Source organism: Panthera tigris, chromosome A1, assembly GCF_018350195.1.
Source record: "Panthera tigris isolate Pti1 chromosome A1, P.tigris_Pti1_mat1.1, whole genome shotgun sequence".
NCBI lineage: Eukaryota > Metazoa > Chordata > Mammalia > Carnivora > Felidae > Panthera > Panthera tigris.
Window position 1 is genome coordinate 182,164,697 of NC_056660.1, and position 22,962 is coordinate 182,187,658.

General features: G+C 35.4%; 1 long non-coding RNA gene across 1 annotated transcript in view; it reads left to right on the plus strand.

Moving 5' to 3' along the window:
• Positions 1 to 22,271, plus strand: part of LOC122231719 — a 35,449-nt gene extending 13,178 nt beyond the window's left edge. The window contains exon 4 of the long non-coding RNA XR_006208949.1: positions 22,024 to 22,271. This is a non-coding gene — a long non-coding RNA (uncharacterized LOC122231719). The remainder of the gene's footprint in view (positions 1 to 22,023) is intronic.
• The last annotated feature ends 691 nt before the right edge of the window (positions 22,272 to 22,962 follow it).

Below are 22,962 nucleotides of genomic sequence, written 5' to 3' on the forward strand. Positions count from 1 at the left end.
TTTGTATATATAAAACTTTCAACAATATATTATATATTCTTATTGTTAAAGTTATAAAATTTTTTATCCATTCAATAGTAATATAACGGTGTGTGTGTATATATATATATATGTATGTGTATATATATATATATATATATACACATACATATATATTATATAATGGTATATAATGGTGTATATATCCTCAGTCCCCGTGTCCCCCAATTCCTTGTTACTTAGTGAGCTGTTCCTCTCTAAGAAACTAGTCAAGTGGATTCCATTACCAGACAGTAAAACCAAAGAAGTAAGAAATCATTTTTTTTTTTTAATTTTTTTTTTTTTTAACGTTTATTTATTTTTGAGACAGAGAGAGAGCATGAACGGGGGAGGGTCAGAGAGAGGGAGACACAGAATCTGAAACAGGCTCCAGGCTCTGAGCTGTCAGCACAGAGCCCGATGCGGGGCTTGAACTCACGGACCGCGAGATCATGACCTGAGCCGAAGTCGGCCGCTTAACCGACTGAGCCACCCAGGCGCCCCTTGTTTTGTTTTGTTTTAAGTTCCAAAACAAGAAGTGCATGTGTGAGGCAAAAAGACTTGGAGAAATATTAATCCTGATAGAATATGCAATTTTTGCCCTTTGGAATCTGAGTAGAATTGTCCTGATAAAGGAGAAAGGAGTGAGATGTAGTATAGTGAAGACGTAAAATCAGGAGTTCATGGAGCAAGATTTGAAAAAAAGTAGGGCCAACATCCAGGAATATCTCAGTATCACCTTAGGTGAGCAATGAAGAGTCATACAAGAAGTGAATCAACCTTGCATGCCAACACACAATTAATCCATACTATTAGATTTATTAGGTGCCTACCATGGTGCTAAATTTTGTGTCAAGAGATTTTTAAAAATCTGGCTGGATAGCTAACTGTGGAGAAGTTCAAAATTGAGTGGGCAGAAAATATAATAATTATAATACAGAGTAAAAGCATCTGGGAGGTCTTAGAAGGTTATATTTGATTTTAGGGCTGGTTTTCTGAGATAAAATTTTATTTTTTAGGTCTCTCTTTAGCTACCATAGAAGCAGCTGTACGAAATTTTGTTTATTAAAAAAAATAGAACCTCTTTTGGACTGCATGTTCAAAAATACCACAAGATCACCCTGCTCCTCACTCATGAAAATAGAGAAACAGAAACAAGTAATCTCTGTATAATGGTAGAACATAGATGAAAATTGTATCACTAAGAAAGACCATGCTTTCTTAAGAAGCCAGAGAGAATTTAGGAAACATGCGATTTTTTAAACTGTAATCTTCAGGAAATTTCATGATTCACACGTGAATGCAAACCACCACATTAAGCATTCTTTTGGCGTGTCCTGGGGCCCAAATTTCCAATATGTGCTTGTACAGGTGGTTTTCCCATTCCAATAAGCAATCCTTAAACACCCTGCCGGTGTCTGAAAATTTGACTCAATTCTGACACTATTCAACTCAATTCTGATACCATCTACCCAGAGATAGCATCAGATTCCACAGGTTAAAGGTTTAGTCCTACAAGATTTCCCCCACCCCAACCCCCCCAACTTCAGATGCAAGTCACAAGGGCAGATTGTCACCTATACTTCTAGTTATAAAGCAGAGGTTCCCATAAACCCATCCTCTGATTTGATTAATTTACCCACAGAACTCTGAGAAACACTTTAGCCACTAGAATACTGGTTTATTATAAAATTATATAACTTGGAAACAGTCAGACAGAAGAGATACATAGGGCAAAGTATGTAGAAAGAGTGTGGGACTTTTTCTGTGCTCTTTCTCAGAGCTGGCTATTCTCTCCAAATCTCCACATACTCACCAAGCTAGACGCTCTCCAAACCCCGTCCTGTTGGGTTTGTGGAGGCTTCACATCATAGACATGACTGATCAAATCATTTCCCATCAGAAAGTGATTCTACTTTCAGCCCCTCTCACCTCACATGAGGTCAGGGAGTGAGACTAAAAGTTCCAACTCTCTTATCACATGGATGGCTCCATTGGCTACCAGCTCCCATCCTTAGATAGTTTCCAAAAGTCACCTCATTAACATAAAAAATGACACCTTTATCAATCTTAACCCATATGAAATCCCAATGGTTTTGGGAGCTGTGAACCAGGAATTGTAGAAGGAGACCAAATATATATGGAAAATATATTTTGGTTATTTGAATGTCCAAATGAACATTTCTTATAAATCACAATATTGGAAGCATCGAGTAAAAATATTTCTTTGGTACTGATTCAAACAGACACAAGTGAAAATGAAATGTAAAGTAAATGAAAGTTAACTTTTTGGTATTATTTGGTTTAAGTTGCTCTTAAAACCAAAATTTACCACTGAAAGAATTGAAAGAAAGGAGGGAAGGAAACTGCAGAAGTTATAAATACTTTGGAAATGAAGTAACAGATAAAGGAGTCTAACATACTTGTATTTGGGATGACAAAAGAGTGTGGTAGTTTGCAGGAGGAGGATATCAAATCAGAACTCAAATATTTTCATTCTATGATAATAGAATCATTAAGATGAATTTGATAATTATCAATTCAATATTTTGTATCTATCTACCTATCATCTATGTATCTATGTAGTCTTTACGACACATACACTATTCAGTTGATTCCCTTTCTTATTCAATCATGGGCATAGAATATAGTAGGATAGAATTCTATAGAAGAATAAAGAAATGTATTGGTCTAAATGTGCATCTTCTAGCTTGAAATATTTAATAAAAATCATGCACAATTTTTATCAATTTGACCTAAGAAAATTTTTAAAATGAAAAAACAAATATTTGCAAATTAAGTCAACTTTCCCTCCACTCTGACAGGAAGCTATTTTAGAGGCTGTAAGATGCTCCAAGAATTCATGCTGGATGTCTTTACATGGACTACCATGATAATCTCTCCTGATATATTTTAGCTAATATTCTCAGAGCTAAGTCACTAGTGACTCCATCTGAAGGAAGAGTTATTCAGCCCTCTCAAAGGCAAAAAATTACATATATCAAAGGTCTCACAAACCCACCATTTTAAGAAACTTTGAAATTGCCATGTAATCCAGACCTGGGCTCCACCAAGAGGAGATTTCCTACACATACATTAAGTATCTGTACTCATGCACTCATGTATCATGCACAATGACACATCCTCACACACCTCTCTTTCTCACATCTTATCCCCTCCATCCTGGGTGCCCTAAATGAACAATGAGTCCTAGCTTATATTAGACTCTACAATTGCTAGATTTTGAATTCAATGGGTCTTAGGTTATATTATTATTCCAGAATTATTATTGCCCACATGACTTGACCTGTGTAATTCTTTGCTTCTACCTGATTAGACTGTCTCGTCTCTAAATCTCTGTCCAAAAACAGTCTCCTTCTATAAACCCCTTCTATTGGTAGCTAGAGACCCTGCTTTCCTATATAACTCATGCCAGGTCTTAGTCCCTCTGGGTTACATTCTTATTCTTTACTAGTGGAACCAGATAAGGCAATCTGCATGGTCTCTTACCCTTTTTTAGCTGAAGTAGAGATAATCACTAAAACATATTGCCAGCTTCCATCCACCAGATTGAACCTCTAGACATCACAATTGCCTATATTTTCCCTGTTTTCAGACATTATTTTCTAAGATTTTTCTTTATAGTCATTTCAGTTTGATCTACTCCTTATTCTGCTGTAGGAACTTCACATTGATGCACATGTATAAGTAACTTGTGACATGAAAACTAACTAAAGATATACAGACAAAATGCATGAGCAGGGCTGTAAAGATCTTGAGCAAACCTAAAATATGCAGCTGGCTGAAAAAAAAACCAAACAAATAAACAGGAAGTCTTTGGGCAACAGATAGAGGACATGATGAGCAATTATGGCAAGCAAGTGAAGAAAAGGCATTCACCCTCCATGCCTATTTTTCTGACAAGACAATTTACAGAGAGTAGGGACATCTAAAACTCTACTAAAACAGACTTTTTTAGAGTCTTTTAACACTCTTCATGATTGGACTTCTCATATGTTCCTACCACATTCCACATTGGTCATCTAGGAACAATATACTACAGAAAAGTCTATCAGATATATGCCATACTTCTTGCTATTGGTTAACCGACAAAGTAAAATTACACAGACATTTAAAACATGACCTCTTCCCTGAAGTTCTACATAGTCTATTTAGGGAGGCATGACTAAAACTTATAAAATATCAAACAATATAAAATACAGGATTACAGTTGTTAGAAATACAAACAAAAAGCTTTGGAAAGTAAGACACAGTATGGACAATGATGGAAGGATAAAATGTGTAAAAGCAAACTGGCAGGGACCTGAGTGGTTCAAATTTCAGACTCTTAAATCAAACCCACCAGAATTTATTTGGATGTTGATGCTTCCATTTACTTATACTTGGGCCAACTATTTCAACTGTTGTTGCCTCAATTTTCTTATTGGTAAAATAAGAATAATGAGACAACCACAGGTGTTGGGAGTATATATGAAAATGAAGTCTCTAGCACATAAGAAGTACTTATGTGGATTAAAGGAAGTACAATATTCCCTGAGGAAATACCTCAAAAGATTGAACAAAGTCTTCTAGGTCTAAATTCCTCACATGTTATTAGACATCTGCCAATTTCCAGGTATTGTGTTAAGAAATTTCATGTGTGCAATTCCATTTAAACTTCATGACAAATTATGAGTCAGTAATATTATTAGGCTTTTCTAGATGAGAAAACTGGCATGCAAAAAGTAAAGTGATTTTCCCCAGGTCCCCTATTTATAAGAAAGATTATAATCTGGATACCCTGAATCACAGCCTGGGACTTTGTAGCATATTTACTCCTCATTAAGGAAATAGAAAAAATGACAAACAAGCAACAGAATAAAAAATATAGAGAGATGTAAGAGATGGAGTGAATCATCCTGAAAGAGAAAATGCAGTGCTTAACCACCAACAGAAAAGAGTCTGCAAAAGAGGCAGTTAATTTAAAAATTAAAAGAGAAAGATAAAAAAAAAAAAAGACTCTCCAGGTGACAGGTTAATATATGTGAACAGGATTGAAAGGATTTTAGCAAATGCATCAGATTTTGCCATTATGTGAATGAACAGCAAAATGTTTAAAAATATAATCTTTAAATGGAAAGGATAATGATTTTTATGGATAGGTTCACATTTGCTTAGAATGGCCTATTATAAGCAGAGTTTTATTGGTATTAAGGAACTGCTCCACTCAAGTTCAGGAAAAATATGCTTATGATAAGAATAGACTTGTCTTAAAATTTGCCAGGACCCTGGAGAGCAGACATTTTTGGTCATGGCATCTCTGCTTTTATCTGCACATATACTCTATCTACTAAATGATTAGCTACCCATTGATTAGTCTACCTCCAATGCCATTACTGGTCCTTCAAAATATGGGTATTTAGTTTGCCTGGCCAGCTCCAACTCAAAATCAAGGAATTCTCATTGATTATATCTAGTACTCCATTTCTACCTTGCAAATTCTCCAGAGAGAGAAAAAATGTCTCTTGGAGCTAATCATTTTTTTTTTTTTTAATCAAGGAGGTCTTGGGCTAGCCTTTGCACACTGATCCTCCCTTTTGCTAAATAATGTGCTGGGTAAGTCTCACAATGTAAAACAGAGTCATTTAGACAGTAGTTGTGCTTCAGAACAATTCCCTTAGAAGTCAGTATATGTGGGACATATATACTGTTGACATATATCTGTTGAATCTTGTGTCAGAAAGAAAAAGAGGATATAACATTTAGGGGGGTGCACTTGGTCATACAGATAGAAACTGTATTAAATACAATGCAGTGATTTTAACAAAGTGTCTTATTTTTAAAAAGTCACAGATTAAAGGTTTATTACAGAAGTTAGATGGACATTAACTGTTGGCATTATACCCTAGATGCCATAAAATCTCAATTAAACAAAACCCAAATACTTTTTTCTTTTAGAAGTAGTTTCAAAGGTATACAGAGAAAGACATATAAATCATCCTAGAATGAACTACATACTGATTTATAGTTACTAACTTGTGATGGGGAGGAGAACCTGAAAAAAGTGATTTTAAGAGTAAGACCTATCTGAAAATTTTATAATAGGAATACTAGGAGAGTTATATAACATTTTCTTCTTTCCTCTATTTTATTTTAGTTTAGTTTAGTTTAGTTTAGTTTAGTTTTGTTTTTGGTATCAAGTTCAGATTTAAAAAAATGAAATACTTTTATCCTCAATAATTTGACTTCACAATGTTGTAGTATTTGTTTTTCTTCCTGGGCTAAACTGTGTATGTGCAAACATTCAAAAGTGAAGTGAAGTTAGTAGAAGATCTTGGCATCACTAACATATTTTATACAGGCCATTTGTCTGCATGACCATTTCCCATAGCTTATCACAGCTAACCTACATTCTTACTCCATTTGTTGCTAGTATTCTTAAAGTCACAGTTACTGACCTATTTTTTCCTTGCTCCCTTGCTGGTGCCTGCATGCCAAAACCTTTTAGTTTTGAACAAGGCACTAACTATTCACTGATTCCAAACTCAAGGTCATTTAATTAATTACTTCGGATTTATAGATGCCCATCCTCAATCAAAGAAGGTTAATGTCAAATAAAAGAAGCAGTTCAGATACTTTTTATCAAATCTCGCTTATCCAAGCTATATTTTATTTGATATGCAACTGTAAGTAAGCCACTTAAAATTTAAACCAATTCAGGGAAAATTATTTAATTTCAATCTTGTAAAAAGTAAGGAGTCTTCCTATTTAAGAAGTTCTTCAGTCAGTAACTGCAGTTCGTTTGCTAGGAGACTTTGAAATATACCAGAAAACAGGCTGGCTGGCAGGTTGGTTTGTGCTGCAAGATATTCTGACAACCTGTCAAAGTTCCACTTTTCTCACATTCTACCAACTTCTCTTTTCTAAAGAAAGCATGAAATGTCAAAATGACAGGTGCCAAAGCGCAGCAGCATCCAGCTTCTGGGCCTATTACCTTAGGAAGGAAAGAGTTGAAAAGTTGTGCAAGTGACATATGCTGAAGAGTGATATAATTTGCCAGGTAAAGGAGTGGCTTGATGGTGCTTGTGTTAACCCTTTGGAGCTGACTAATTTGAATTACATCCTCTGGGAATAATTTCTGTGTGTATTTATTGGAAAAAAAATACAGCTTTTGAGCAGTAACTTCAATAAGTGATTGGGCACCATTTTCTTTAGTGTTGGTGACTTTCTTCAGTTAATTTATTGAATGTAATCAACATTGCACAGTTACAGGGAGCTGATGTTGTAATTTTGTTATATTTAAATGGATGAAGAAAGCAATATTGCCAGAGAAAAATTAAGACATGGGAAACCACTGCAATTATATCTGCGTAAAATTTGTTTGTTGATACGTGTGTGTGAGTGTGCATGTGTGTACATACCTATGAGGAGAGTTAAGTATGATTCAGTTAATTTATATTAATTAGGGAAAAGTCAGTCTAAATTAATGGGCATGGCTGAGTTATGAAATAAAGTTTAAAAATTCTATCTTATTACTTTCAAGTTCAGGTCCTGTCTGATGAATATATATGACTAACTTGCAACTTCCAGCTACTTCTTTATAATTTGCAAAGAAGACCTAAAAAACAGTATTTTTTCCTAAGTGATAAATGTCTTTATTATTTGCATTAATTGTTATTACTTTATGTTGTATATATTTATGTTTGAGGAAATGGAAATAAATGCGTAATAATTTTGTGATCATACTGTTGGGCCAGGACAGGGATGAACAAAGAATCTAATAAAAACTGAAAAATGGCTGAGAGAAGGAAAAACAAATTGAATGCCCAGAAGGAAGGTAGGAAGTCTTTACAAAGTTAAGAATGAGAACAGGAAAGGATTCTTTAGTGGAGAGTTAAAGGTAGAGATAAAGAAAGAGAAAGAACTAGAGATGAAAGAGAGAGAGAGAGAGAGAGTGACAGAGAGAGAGAGAAAGGGAGAGAGAGGGAATGAGATTTATTCTACATTCTAGGAGAAAACAATATTTGATGCTACAAGTTTGGAGATGTAATCCTATCTGTACTCTGAGAAGTAACATCATGTAGCAGCAGTTGGGAGTTCAGACTCCACAGTTGTACTGTTTAATAACTGTGTTTTTACCTCCTACTCAATTCAAGTGGTCCACAATTTATCTACCTATAAAAGATAGGCACTTGAAATGTCTGCTTCATAATATTGTTGTGACAAATTAAATTGATTATGTGTATAAAGTGGCCAGCATTCCATGATTGTATCTTTGGAAAACCATTTTTAAAGGACTCTCCTTCCTATGTTTTCAGAAATTAAAAAGGGATATTGAATTACATTGGAATGAGAAATTAGAGAATTCTCAGCCTCAGGGAAGTTAAAAATCACTACTACAAGAGCAAGGGGCTTTAATTAACCAATCTATTTGTGGTATACTTTGAGAATCTTTGTACTACAGTAGCTATATGTACTTATAACAGTTATAGAGATATTTAATTATGTGTGATACTACTGATAAAGATTTACAATGGCAACGACTAGTGAGGAGTAAGCATTTTTTAAACCAATCGCCAGTCAGTATATTAAGAGTTAAAGAGTACATGTAATGTGGTATAACCCACTTATAACTCATTTGGGAATACTTTGGCAGCAGGTGTCTAGCTTATCTTCTACCAATGCAATTCATACAAATTAGACTGAAAGTTGAAAGGTAGACACTAGTGATATTATTGCTACTCCAGCAACAATAAGCAGGTGAGTAGATTCAAATCCTGAAAAATTTGCAGAATCCTTTTAGCAAATCACCTGATTGTAGGCCCCAAGCAATAGTGATTATTGCTTTGGCTTCTGCAATCTCTTTACTCTCTGAATGAAAATGAAAATGAAATTTAGTAGCAAATATGAGATACTAGCAATTTCCCTGACCTTAGATTCTCCTTTTTTGCCAGTGGTTCTATAGCACCCAATTTCTTGTATTATATCCTATCCACCCTTCTAGGAATAATTAGAGGAGTATATGGTCTTGTTTTGATCAATCTCAAATACAGCATTTGTTACCAGAAGTAATTCCAGAAAATAGAGCTTCAAAGGTGGTGATGTAAGATAGCTAATCTTTAATGGTTAGTGTTGAAGGAATCCCTAGAAATGGAAAACAGAACATAGGGTAGTGATGTTCCAAAGCATACAGTGTCAAACAGCTATTGAAATTATTACTTGTATAAGACTTAATGAAGCAAATCAAGTAGTTTCCACAATACAATATTATGTAGGGTGTGAGGCACTCAAGAATTAACTGTAAAGTAGCATGGCTGATTCTGATTGTCCTGGAGAGCATTCAGGAAGACAATGTCAAGATCAGCACTTTGTATTTTCAGTATATGGTCAGAAAGCCATAGAACTTCTATAATTGCCCTTTTAAAAAGTCTATCCATCCGTTTATAGCTGTAGAATGGATCTATCTGAAAAAAAAATAGAGCTAACAATTAATTCTTCAGGAAGGAAAATCAATTGAGTTTATGGATGCACAAGGTCTCATATGAAAGCTAGGACAGTGTTTGGAAAATGGTTGGACCTAAGGATTGAAATGGGGATATTTGGATAGATGTAGATGCATATGAGTACCTTAACTCTCTAAATGTCATAGAACTCCCTTACTGGTAGATGCAGCTCTCCTGAATCCCCCCTCTAAAGAGACAATGTACTTTGTTTGAATGGCTACAGTGAGCTAATTTGAGGCAGTATTCTTTCAAAGGGATATTAATTCTTTCAGTATCCAATACCAGTACCCAGCTTCCAGACCCTTGACTAGAATCAGATTTCAGAATAATTTCAGGAAAGAATTACAGACTTACACACAAAAAGCTAGTATATTACGTGAGATGGATTTCAGTATTTTGAAATATGAGACTATCTATCTATCTACAAATGGATTCTAAGAGTGCTAGGTTAGGGAAGAAAGAACATAACATTGGATTTGCCTATTTGCCTAAAGCCATTAATAACTGTACATATACCAGAGATTCTGAATTTGAAGAGTTAACATGAACAGCTGGTCATGTTTTTCACAGTTCCCCTAGTTGGTTGACTGAACCATGGACTCAGTGTTGGCCTATATTAGAATGTAGAGAAAAGAATCCAAAGGCTTAGGAGAATAGGAATGTTGGACCAACCTATGCATTCCTTTCACTCACTCCCTCACTATTTTTTCTAGAAGGACTCCAAACAGTCTCTGTTCACCAAAGCATTAGTAATTACACTAAAGATGTTTAAAATGCAGTTATAAGAATCTCTATAATTGCTATCTTCTACTGTTTGGGGTAACAATCACACTATTATTTACCAGCTATTTCCCCTGGGTCAAATTACTTAAAGTCTCTGAGACTCAGTTTCCTAAACTGTAATATGAGAATAATAATCATTTTGTTCAGTCATTGATTGACCTGGCACAAAATAACTGTTAATGTTTTGTTGAGTGTTCTATATACAAGATACTTTGCCAAAACCTTACATGCATTGCATTCTTTAATCTTCTCAGTGATCAAATACAGTATACACTTTGACTAATCCCTTTTTCTAGGTAAAACAGTTGATGCTTAGCTAAGTCACAGTAATGAACCTGTAATTTGAACTAAAATAGTCTGACTCTAGAACTTATATTTTTAACTACTATGCTGTACTGCATACAGATTATCCATAAATATAAATTATTACCATCATCAGCATCCCACTATAATTAGCATCAGTATCATTATATGATCATTTATCTGTAATTTTTGTCATACTTCTATTAAAGTCCTTGAGATCATTGATAGATGTAGGAAGGTTTTTAGTAACAAACATCTGATTATCAGAGTATAAACATCAGAGACCCAAATAATAACCACTATAGACTTTCCTGATCTAAAAAGTAAGATGTACACTAGCACACATCCTGAGGTCTCTTTTAGTTCTATTTAACAAGTTTTAGCAAGATCAATCTTTGAAGATTGTCAGCTCATAATGCATGGATATATGCATGGCTTCTGTTATAAGAATCATTGGTGGTAGCAATATCAAAGTCCTTCAGTAAACATTAGATATACTGAGCCTCATCAGAAGCCCAGGATATGCTGGTTTTGCTTTTACTTGACTAAATATAAATTATTCGTAGAGGGTATCCTTCTACCTAGTCAAAACTAAGTGTCACAGACTATTTTTTGTTTTTATTGAGATACTATACATTCATTGAGGTTACATACTTAGAATAATGGTGACTTAAAAAGTCAGGGGGCACCCGGGTGGCTCAGTCCGTGAAGGATCCAAATCTTGATATCAGCTTAGGGTGCAATCTTGCTGTCATGAGATCGAACCCTCACTGGGCTCCACACTGAACACAGCCTGTTTGGGATTCTCTCTCTCCCTGTCTCTCTCTCTGCCCCACACCCCAAATAAATAAATAAATAAATAAACATCAAAAACTGTCAGAAGTGTGCTATTTCCTTAATTTTTATACAACGATTTTCATACAACCTGATAAGAGAATCTTCTTAGCTCTATTGAGAAATTGTAGTGCCTTCTGAAAACTCAATGAAGAGAGTTTACTTGCATCATTAAAATGTAAAACTCAGTAAAATTACAAAATGAAATGCAAGTTGAAAGAGGATCATCTCTATCATTTAGACTTTTGAGATCTTAGGTTTAGAATTTTAACCAATGCATTATAAAACTTAACTCTTTCAGCACTAATCATCATCATCCTGATATACAAAAGATCATTTTTATTAATTATTGTAAGACATAGATAATAAAAAGCAAAAAGTCTAGTTTGAAAATTTACGAAAAACAAACAAACCAAACATTATAAGACCCTCACATGTGGATTCCACATCAGTCCAAATCAATCAGCTGAAAAATAATAATTCAGCCAGGAAGTTCATTATTTGATGGACACAATACCAATTAGCTAATTTGACACAATGCAATTAACAAGTTTGACTTTTTTTTAAAATGAATTGACTGACTTGGCTTCTTGTTTCAGTGTCATGTAGATATAGCATCAGACAACAGTAACAATATTGAACTGGGAGGTTAAGTGATTTAATTTTGAAGGCATTACTGTTGCAGAGGCCACATTTAATAAATCAATGTGTTTAAGATGTTTGGAGATCTATGGATTAAAGATTACTTTGCTAGTGGAGTGCCTAGTAATCATAATACATTGCAAAACCATGCACAATACTAAGATTTTGTCTTTGCTAGTTGTCAGTAATACTATGCATCTCCAAGTAGCTTCAAACCTCCTCTCCACTAGCTGGTTTTCTTCAATAGATATTACTGCTCTATAGTAATAGATCATACCCCACACCTGTCTACCTCAGCTTTAGTTCAGGGTGCATGATAAGTTTAGTTTGAAATATTAATAGTTACAGTAAGCAGTACACAAGTCATTCATTATTTGAGCCTAAGATGATATTGTGTTTTGGAATTATTTTTTCCCCAAGCAACTGAGTTACTTGCGTGAAAAAGGAAAAAAAAAATTCAAATGTTGTTCCTGTGCAGAGAAATGCAATGTCAAAGCAGACCTCATGGCCCTTTAGGCAATTGTTCAGCACTGCTCGTTAATTGTAACTTGCAGGCTATTAAACAGTGCTAACCTCAGTGCATTATATGAAATGTGTAGGAATAGTGGGAGGTGTCCTGTTACAACATAAGGAATACTATATTTAAAAAAAAGAATAAAAACTTTATTCATTCCCAGAGATAAATCTCCAGTTATTTAAATCCATCTTGCCAATTGATACATTTTAGTAGTCGATCATTTTTCATAATAAATTCTAGTGGAAAAAGATGTGAATATTTAATTTGAGTAAACTATCAGGAATAACTATAGTGGTAACTAGAATCATAAAATTACAGAAGATGAGATATAGATCAGATATTAGGAATGTCTAGTTCAATCTTTGATTAAAAAAAATACTAAAGTCTAGGGACTTTTCTAAGACTACAAACTTATCAGGAGCAAAGTTGAGTCTAGACTCTGTTTCTTCCTTCAATGTTCTTTCCAGTCCTACTTTCCAGTATTCTCTGAAATAACTTTAGGGGTACCTGGGTAGCTTAGTCACTTAAGTGTCTGACTTTTGCTTGGGTCATGATCTCTCTGTTCGTGAGTTCAAGCCCCACATTGGGCTCTGTGCTGACAGCTCAAAGCCTGGAGCCTGCTTCGAATTCTATGCCTCCCTCTCTCTCTGCCCCTCCCCTGCTAGCTCTCTGTCTCTCTCTCAAAAAAAATAAAATAAAATAAACATTAAAAAAATTTAAATAACTTTAAAATTTAGGAAATTAAGGGGCACCTGGTGGCTCAGTCGGTTAAGCCTCTGACTTTCAGCCCAGGTCACAATCTCACAGTTCATGAGTTCGAGCCCCACCATAGGGCTCTTTGCTGATAGCTCAGAGTCTGGAGGCTACTTCGTATTCTGTTCTCCTTTTCTCTCTGCCTCTCCAGCTCTCCCTCTCTCTCAAATAAATAAACATTTCTAAAAATTAAAAAATAAATAAATAAAATAAAATTTAGGAAGTTTTAGACCAATAAAGATTTTTGGGTTTCTGCCCAAATTGCAGTTGTGTTGTATCATTACTTTGGGGTAAACTCTAAGGAATTTTATTCAAAGCATTCTCCATCCACATCCTGACCCACCACAAGCAATTATATCCTCCCATTCTTGGATTAAGTTCATCTCAGTTAATCCTGGCTTCCCCACCCCTTACTGTCTGATGGAGGCCAGGGCCTCCATATTCTTTGCTGCCCGTTGTTAACCTAGTGGCCAGCCAGGTAGACAGAAAGTGTTCAATAAACATGGATTGACTGAATTAAAATACTCTAATATCCTGACTCTCATGTTAGCACTTTTTCTTCACATGCTGCTGTCCTCTGATATATCTATGACATTCTCTGATGTAACCATGAAATTATATTAAGATGATCTGATACCCATTCCCACCCACACCCATACAGAAAGTTAGTTACAGGCTTTCTTCTCCTCTGAGTCAATAGGGAGTGTTCTTGTTCTTCAGAGAGCTAAAAAGAACCCCAGTGAAAGCATTACTAACTTTGACAAGAAAAAAGAAAGCCATTTAATCCTATGATTTTTTTAATGCAAACTTTAAGGTTGTTTTGAGAATACATCTGGAGGACATTCCTATCCTAGCATAGCTTACAATATGATGTGAATTTTTCATTCACAAAATGAGATGCTAATATCACCAGATGGGTATATAGTGTTTTTATACAACTCTTTTAATTTAGTGGATCAGGTCTGAGATATATACCCCTCCTCTTCCCTGTTTTCTTTGGTTCAATTAAAATGAAGTATTGTTTCTAACCCCACTACACTATTGATAATTATTCTGACCAAATATTACAAGGCAATGTTTCTTCCTGAGAACAAATTTGATAAGTAATAAGATACCAGTTTTGTCATCTATCCCATACAATAATAATAGAGACTTATGTTTGTAAAGCACTATACACAGTTTCTCCATATGCTACTTATTACCTTTGAGATCATAGGGACACTGTGTGGTAGGCAGAGCGGCTCTGATGGACCCCATTTGGCTGGTGTTGTGAGGCCTCAGATAAGGCAGGTGATTAGAACAAGATCACACAACCAAAAAGGAAGCAGAATAGGAAATCACATCACGGATTTCCAATTAAATCTGTTCTCTTGTCTCTGCCAGCTTTGCATTTCCCCAAATTTATGAAGGTCCACGTTACCAGATAAACATGATATATTTCTATGAATTATACATTTTCTTCACTTTTTGAAGGGCATGACACCTAAGTTTTGAAGGAAATATAATTTCATGTGAAATTATAATTTCACAAATATAATTTCACGTGAAAACAAATGTTAGAGAGGAATGCAGAATTTACAATATAAATATATTAAGTGCAATAGTTACAGTTTCTGTCTTTAGTTTGCATACATGGAACTCTGGTTACAAGTTCATTTTCTGTCATGAAGGATTCTTAAATATGAACATGGAAGCAGCTCAGAGCATTTCCTCACAAGTACAGAGGGAAGTCCTGACCAGAGCTCCCTACCCCCATCTTCCTATCTGTAGTGTCCATTGATTCATTCACAGGTATGCATACCTGGAAAATAAGAGGCTTCCGATAATGACAGCAAACATAGGTTCTGATCATAAAATCAATTATATTGGAACTAAATCACATGGATGTTGGTATATAATCCTTAAGGAAAAAAAAATCCAAGTGATTGAGCAATAATTGGTTAAATAGTGGTAAACGTTTTTCTCTATTGTAGAACTTCTTAAAGTCTTAAGTGTGCTACATGATTAGTGGATCCCATGTAAAGTGAATATGTAGTATTTCCTTGTATTTTATTAAAGAAAAAAAAGTATCCTGACACTTGTTATGGTATGGAAGAATTTATTCAATATTTTTGCAATGACAGCATTGTAATAGGGGAGAGAGATTGAGTTCAACTCTAAATAAATGAAAGACAGCTAAGGATTTAGAGTCAAGGAACAGAGGGAAGGGAACAGTGGATGGAAAAATACGAAGAGGAGACATCAAGGGCAGGAGATTCTAGCTAAACTGACTTTACAGGATTCTTCCTGAAGTCAGGCCACAGTGTTCAGACTCAAAGGTGGGAAATTATCACTAAATTGACTTAGGAGTATTTTTGCTACAACTGAGCTAGTAAGTTAAATAAAGATAGACCTCTGTGGTTGGGAGGGTGAGAAAGGTTGAGGCCTACTTGAGAGAAGGACTTAAAAAAATGTGGCTAAAGATTGTTCTAGAACAGAGTCTGCGTCAATTTACTTGATGGAGAGCCCTTTTGGTGGGTCCACTTCATTGGACTAATTACCAGGGAAAACATTATGGAAGCCTCTGCTCTACTCCATTCTTTGTGTTATAGTTCAGTTATGACACTATCGGGTATACTTTACAATTTGCTTTGCATTATTTCTACATGCCAGCCACAGCATATGTGATCCCATCTTGCAGACGTCATGTTATGCTTGGGTCAAAATATTGGGGTTATATAGGTAGAGAAAATAAAGAATGGATTTAGCCCTATCTTTGTTCAAGTTGAGCTTCCTCCTGAAACAATATTCACTCATTTGCTGAATAACCTTGGGTAAACCACTTAACCTCTGGGTCTTCAATTTCTCATTGGTGTAATAAAAAGAGTTTAACTGAAAGATCTCTCATGCCTTTCCACAGTATATATACACATATATATACACATATACACACATATATATGTGTGTGTGCGCGTGTGTGTGTGGTTTTCTGTGCTTCTATGTGTTCAATTAATGTTTCACAAAAACAGATTAGAACATAAGAATTTGGATCAAACAGATCAGGACAGGAAGGCAGGATATCAATTTCTAGTATCTTCTGACAAAAGATGTATTCATTCTGATTTTAGAGCAAAAGAAAATTGAATGTTCTAAAAATAAAAGAATTTTGTTTAAGGATATAAAACTGAGACATAGGCATGAAAAAAGAATCACCAATAAACTGTAAATAGAAAATATTCACATTTCTCAGTGAAAAGCAACTTTTGCATCAGATTTGCAATCTAGCAGTATTAATTCACCACAATAGAAAAAGATGTTATGCAGGTCATATATATATATATATATATGTGTGTGTGTGTGTGTGTGTGTGGATACTTAACCAAACAAAGTAAATTTGCTAGGCAAGCTTGTTTGGAGGAGAGCAGTTACGAGTAAATTCATTCCAAGAAAGCCACCGTTTTGCCTTTACATTTACAAAATCAACATCTTAAATTTAGAGTTGGAAATCTCCTACTTGGTCCTATCTTTTAAATTAAATAAAAGTGGGAAAAATATATTCTAATATGTATTTTACAACTGTATATAGATATAGATAGAGACAGACTTTAACTCAGAAGACTTGAAGAGCAGATATTTAAACTTACACCTTCCCCTGTTTTTATAAAAAAAAATGTTGCAGTTTGATTACAATTTTTATAGTAAAATCCAGAGTTACAGTTGGAAGAGACCCTCAGAGTCCTGTGCTCTAACCCTTTCATTTTATAGATATGAACACGGAGTTTCAGAAACATAAAGCCCGCAGCTGGTGAGTGGCAGAGTTGGGTTCAGAACCCAGCTTCCTGACTTGGTGCAGAGTTTCCCACCCCCCCCACTACTACAAACCAAACAGGAATTAGTCAAGCAATTCCGGAGGCCTAACACAGGGCTCGCTTGTGGAATCAACGTGCATTTGTCCCATGGAATTTGTTATCTCCAATTGTGCTCCTGTTATGGGATTTGTTGTTCTGTTTTCTGACTCTGCACTTGATTTGCAATTCTGGGCCATAGCAATATGCTTCCCCAGAGTACTGAGCAGTGGTCAGTGAATTTAATCTGTCTCACACTGTGATCTGTGAGCTAAATTGTTACATCTCCACCTAGTGGACAAATTCACATAGATGGGAATTGCAAAGGAGATGTGGCCCACTGAGGACGGATCTGCAGGAAAGGGGCAAGATGTATCACAGAGAGGTTAAAGCTGCAAAAAAGTTTTAGTGACAACTGGCAATAAACTAAAGACTGTTATGGAGAAATCAAAGTATAATTAACAAATCAGCTTTCTCATTACTTCAAGGACCTCGAGAGACTTTTTTTTTAGCTTCTGGAGGATGCTGTGCAGTATGAAGAGAGACAAGTCAGAGGATGGAATTAATAGAACTCTCAAGTGAAAACTAATTCTTGAAATTTTCCTAAAAGTGCACACAGACAAATGTACTCCGCCTTCAGAATCTGACTGTCCCCCTAGAATCTCTTAAAGCCTAAAAAGAAAGATGATTCCTGGGCCATAGTCAGATGAACAACCCTACCTGCCTCCAAAATTCATAACAGGTTTACTACGCTCTGTGTTTTAGAGGAGTCCTGACTAGTTAGTTTGTACCATCTGCCTTTTGCGGCTTTTTAAAGAGTAATGAGAACAAAGGGTTGAGTTAATTTGCTATGATCCTCTGAAATCAGAGGTAACATTGTCTCCAAGAAATGAGATCTCCAAAACAAGTGTGCACATGTGTGGGAGGGACCAACAAAAAATTAGTACTCTTTTTGTATAATTTTCCACACTGGGCCCTTCTCCGTCTCCTCTCTACCCCTTTCTTACATTTTTTCTTTTCATTACCAAGGAGCCAAGCCACTTCCATCGCAACTATTTCCTCTCCATGCAAACATCCCTGGGACATTTTGCTCCGCATTAAGTATAACTGCTTTCTGAAAAGAACTGACAAAACAACTGCTGCTAATTTTCTTTTATTCAAATCAAGTTCATTTTTTTTCTTTTTAACATCTATATGCTATATTCAGAAAGCTTTTGCATTGATAGCAATTTTAAGAATGCCCTTGACATTAATGATTTCTGTATTTGAGAGACAGTATATTCTGAAGAGTGTATAATGCTCTAAGGCTGAGTTAGCATAAACACTGCAAAATCACAGGTGAATGACACCAGGCTTGTAGCATACATTCAGGAAATACTTCTTGAATTGAATTGAATTGAACTGAGTTGAATTGAAGTGAATTGAAAAAAGCAGTTGGTAGCCTGATAGGTTTGATTTGATGTGGTTCCCAAGGCAGCTGATTGAGCAACTGAAGTGAATATCCTAGAAGTCCAGGACCTACAGCTCATACTAAAGCTCATACTTTTGGGGTTTGTGATAGAAAGGTCAATCCTAACTCTGCCCCTTACTTGCTGTGTAATCATAAATAAGTTACTCAAAATCTCTGTGACTCAGTTTACCTGATTAAAAATTACAGTGTAGGAATAGCATTTAATTCGGAAACCTCTTGTTATAATACAAAGGTATGTAAAGTTGTAGCACAGTGTTAAGCACAGTATAGCAAGTCCTAAAAATCTGTGGGTACTTTACTGAGAGTTGTGTTTTTTTGATCAAGAATGGATTCTATCAAAGGCTTCACTTAGAAAGGATGGAAAAATAATGAGAATAAAGGATTGTGTATTATTCAATTAATTATAAAGTACTCTCAAGAACTACATTTTTAAAGTATAACTTTGTGTGTCCCATGGATTTCAGAAAACTTTTAGGCAAAAATAAACAAAACTCTGCATTAGAGACTAATAGAAACTAAAGAGGCACAGCTTGTACTTTATCCTTGGGAAGTGGATAGCATTAGTAAGGGAAGGACAAGAAACACACAATAAAGTAGCAAAATGCCCACATATCACACACACACACACACACACACACACACACACAAGAAATCTAGTAATAGGTGTTGTTAAGCAGAAAGAAGTATGTAAATGAGTCCTGGATACTTAGCCAAAGATACTGATGGTAGAGAAATGTGGAATGAATGCAGCTGGATGGGAGTGGGGTATCATGGAAATCTCACAGGATGTGAGATTTGGAGCCAGAAGTGCTACACAGATTGATAGAGAAAAAACTAAATGATATTTTGGGATGTTTGGGAACATACAGCCATTTTCATTAGAGATGTAGCTTGATTAAGAAATTAATAAGCAAGTTCATGTGACTTGCAATTCTATACTCAAAACAAATGTGTCTGCTTTTGTAAAACCATACATCATGTTCAGTAAAATAATGAAATTTACCATTCTGAGTTGGTCAGTATGGTAGGCAGAATACCATCCCCCAACCCATCCAAAGATGTCAACACCTTAATCTCCAGAATCTGTGACTTTGCTACATTACATGGAAAGGGAGTATTAAGGTTGCAGATAAATCAAGATTGCTCACTAGCTGGATTTTAAAATAGGAGATTACCCTAGATTATGAACTATATCCAATGTAATCACAGAGAATAAAGAAGCATAAAAGTTAGTGTCCAAATGATGAGATTTGAAAAATTGTCTATTGCTGGCTTTGAAGACAGAAGACAGTGATGAGCCAAGGAATGCAGGCAGCTTCTAGAAGCTGAAAAGAAACAGATTTCCCCTGGAGTCTTCAGAAAGGAGAAAAGCCCTGCCAACATCTTGATTTTAGCCCAGTGGTACCTTTGTCATGTTTCTGACTTCTAGAACTATAAAATAATACATTTATGTTGTTTTATGCTACTAGGTTTGTGGTTATTTGTTATAGCAGCAATAGGAAATTAACACATATAGCCTTTTTAGTTTCAGGAGGGTAAATACTATTGATGTGTAGTTGTAACAAACCACTTAGGGAGCATTTAGACATAAGGGAGGAGATATTAGAGCAAAGAAGACCAATTTTAACTGCTAAAGATTAAGGTAGGTTCTGACTTCCTAGAAGCACCCTTGGAAGTCCTGAAGAATAAGTTTTCTACAAGTTGCACTATTACACCTCCTCACTGCATGCTTGTAGTAATCCAAGAATTAAAGAATTGGGACAGTTTTGACAAAGTACAACCAGAGAGGTTGCCCCTGGAAACAGCAGCAGAAGGATGTAGTAATTAAGTCTATAAAATATGCAAAATGTGGGGGATTAGGAAAGGAAAATGGAACAAAGCTTGAGAATAGGGCCAATGGGTAGACTTGTATCTCTACAGACGAGGGCACTCAATCCCTGTATGTAGACACATTACAAGAAAAATGGCAAATGTAGGTTGAATTAAGTCTTACTGAGGAAAATAAATTGACCTTAAAACCCCTACTCTGAAACTATACTTCTTAGGTTTCTATATTAGCTAATTTTCTCATAAATCCTCTGATTTATCCTGTTGATGCTTAGGTAGGTTATTGTGTAAAGTGGAAATAACAAGAAGATCTATGTCATATAATTATTTTGAGAATTGTACCATGTCAGACAGTAAGCATAGTATATAGAACATAATAAGCTATTATTATCATTGCTATTAGATCTAGCTAACTATCACAAATACACTAAAAAGGAGAGATTTATGGTTTGAATTCTATTTATATTTGTATTTATATATTTATATTTCTATATTTTTATACCTTTATAGCACTCACAGACTAGAACAATGTTTCTCAAATTCTAGCATACATTCAAACATTGGAAAACTTGTCCAGATTTCTAAGCCTCACCCCAGAATGAGGCAGGGCTAAGATTTTGAGTTTCTAACAAGAAGCTAGATGATGCTGATGTCACTGGTCCAGGTATCACACTTTTTTTTAAATGTTAATTTATTTATTTTGAGACATAGAAATAGAGTGCATATGTGGAGGATAAGGACAGAGAGAAAGAGAGAGGGAGGGAGAGAGAGAATCCCAAGCAAACTCCATACTCAGGGCAGAGCCCAATGCAAGGCTCAATCTCATTGGACTGAAGTGGATCAAAATCAGGAGTTGGATGCTCAACTGACTAAGCCACCCAGGTACCCTGAGTCCAGGTGCCATACTTTGATAAAACTTGCCCTAGACCATACAGCTTGAATTTTCACTATGAGTTACTCTATATTGTGTTATTTTCAAATAAGTCCTTTTAGTCTAAGATCCTATAGCAGGTGACTTTATGTCTCAGTGAAAACCCACATATAGGGAGGGGGATAAGAGTTCATATGACTGCTTCCATTCAATGAGATTAGAGAAAAAGCCATGTGTTTTACTGCCATGCTAAATAATTTAAGAGCTGATGTGTGATCCTCAGTGCCAAGGGAGCCATCATGGGGGTTTTGCGTTCTAGATGGTGTATCCACCAACTGAAGAAACATTATACACCTGTGTTCTTTAGCAGAGTACCTCCACTAACCTAAATAAATATGTAATGTGAGTGAGACATAAGCTTTCATCTACTGTTCATTAAAGAAGTAATATTAATATGTTCCTTCTCTTCATAATCTCAGTGCCTTCTACCCAGCAGGAGTATATATGTTTCTTTTGTTCCTACAGCTATAATATTTTAAAATGTACCACAGTGAATTGCTATATCATATGAGTTTTTATAAATGTAGACACACCCAACACATGCTTATTTTGATACACATCACATTTTCCTTTCTCTTTGTCTTCTTCCATTCACTTTTCTTCTTTCTTCCCTTGAGAACTGTGTAGTCTGTTCTACACAAAGAAGAACAGAAAACTGTTTACAGAGAATAGAAACAAGAGACTGGATGACCTTGGAGAGACCCTGACTAAGTATTTTCCTGGATTCCTGAGCAAATGAAGTCTGTGACAGTGAATCCTTGCAATAACTTTCTTTTCTATTATAACCAGCATGAGGATTTTCTCATCCCGACCTCCAAATGATCCCTATCAGAGTTCTCCAGATGTTCCACACACCTATCCAAAATTTAAGTCACACAAATGTACAATATGTTTTCCAGAGCTGATATGAAGCAAAAGATGGAAGAAAAGGAAGCAGAGAGTAAATGTAATTACTACAATGTTTATTTAAATATTTATAAAATAATCATTTTAAAATTGTTGTGTTTGTATGGCATGGTAACATTATTGAAGAAGCTAACATTTGGAATATATCTTCTCTGAAGTAAAGAAGCAAGTATTCTGTATATAGTACACACACACACACACACACACACACACACATACACACTTCCATGACCTTTTATTCTCATGATATGCTTTAATACATAGAAAGCTAAAATTCTAGCATGAAATATTTACAGTCCTCGAAACAGTCCCTTTCTTTCTCCCTACCCAATGGTCTATATTTTAGATTCTTAAAACAAAAACAAAACAAAACCCCACACTTTCTTAAAGTTACTTCCCCAAGTAAGTCTCTTTTTCAGTAGCTGTATGAAGATGTAAAATCACAACTAATCAAAATCCCTTTGTGTAGTCTTTTTTTTTTTTTTCATTCATTTTATGATTTCACCTTCCCTTTTCCTTAATGCTGTGTCTACTTTCTACTCTAGATTGTAATTTGCTTGAGGGCAGAGGCTGTACTTTCCCTTTGTTGAGCACACGTATTTTGAAGAAGCCTGGAGTATTATGAGCACTCAGTAGAATTTTGTTGATGA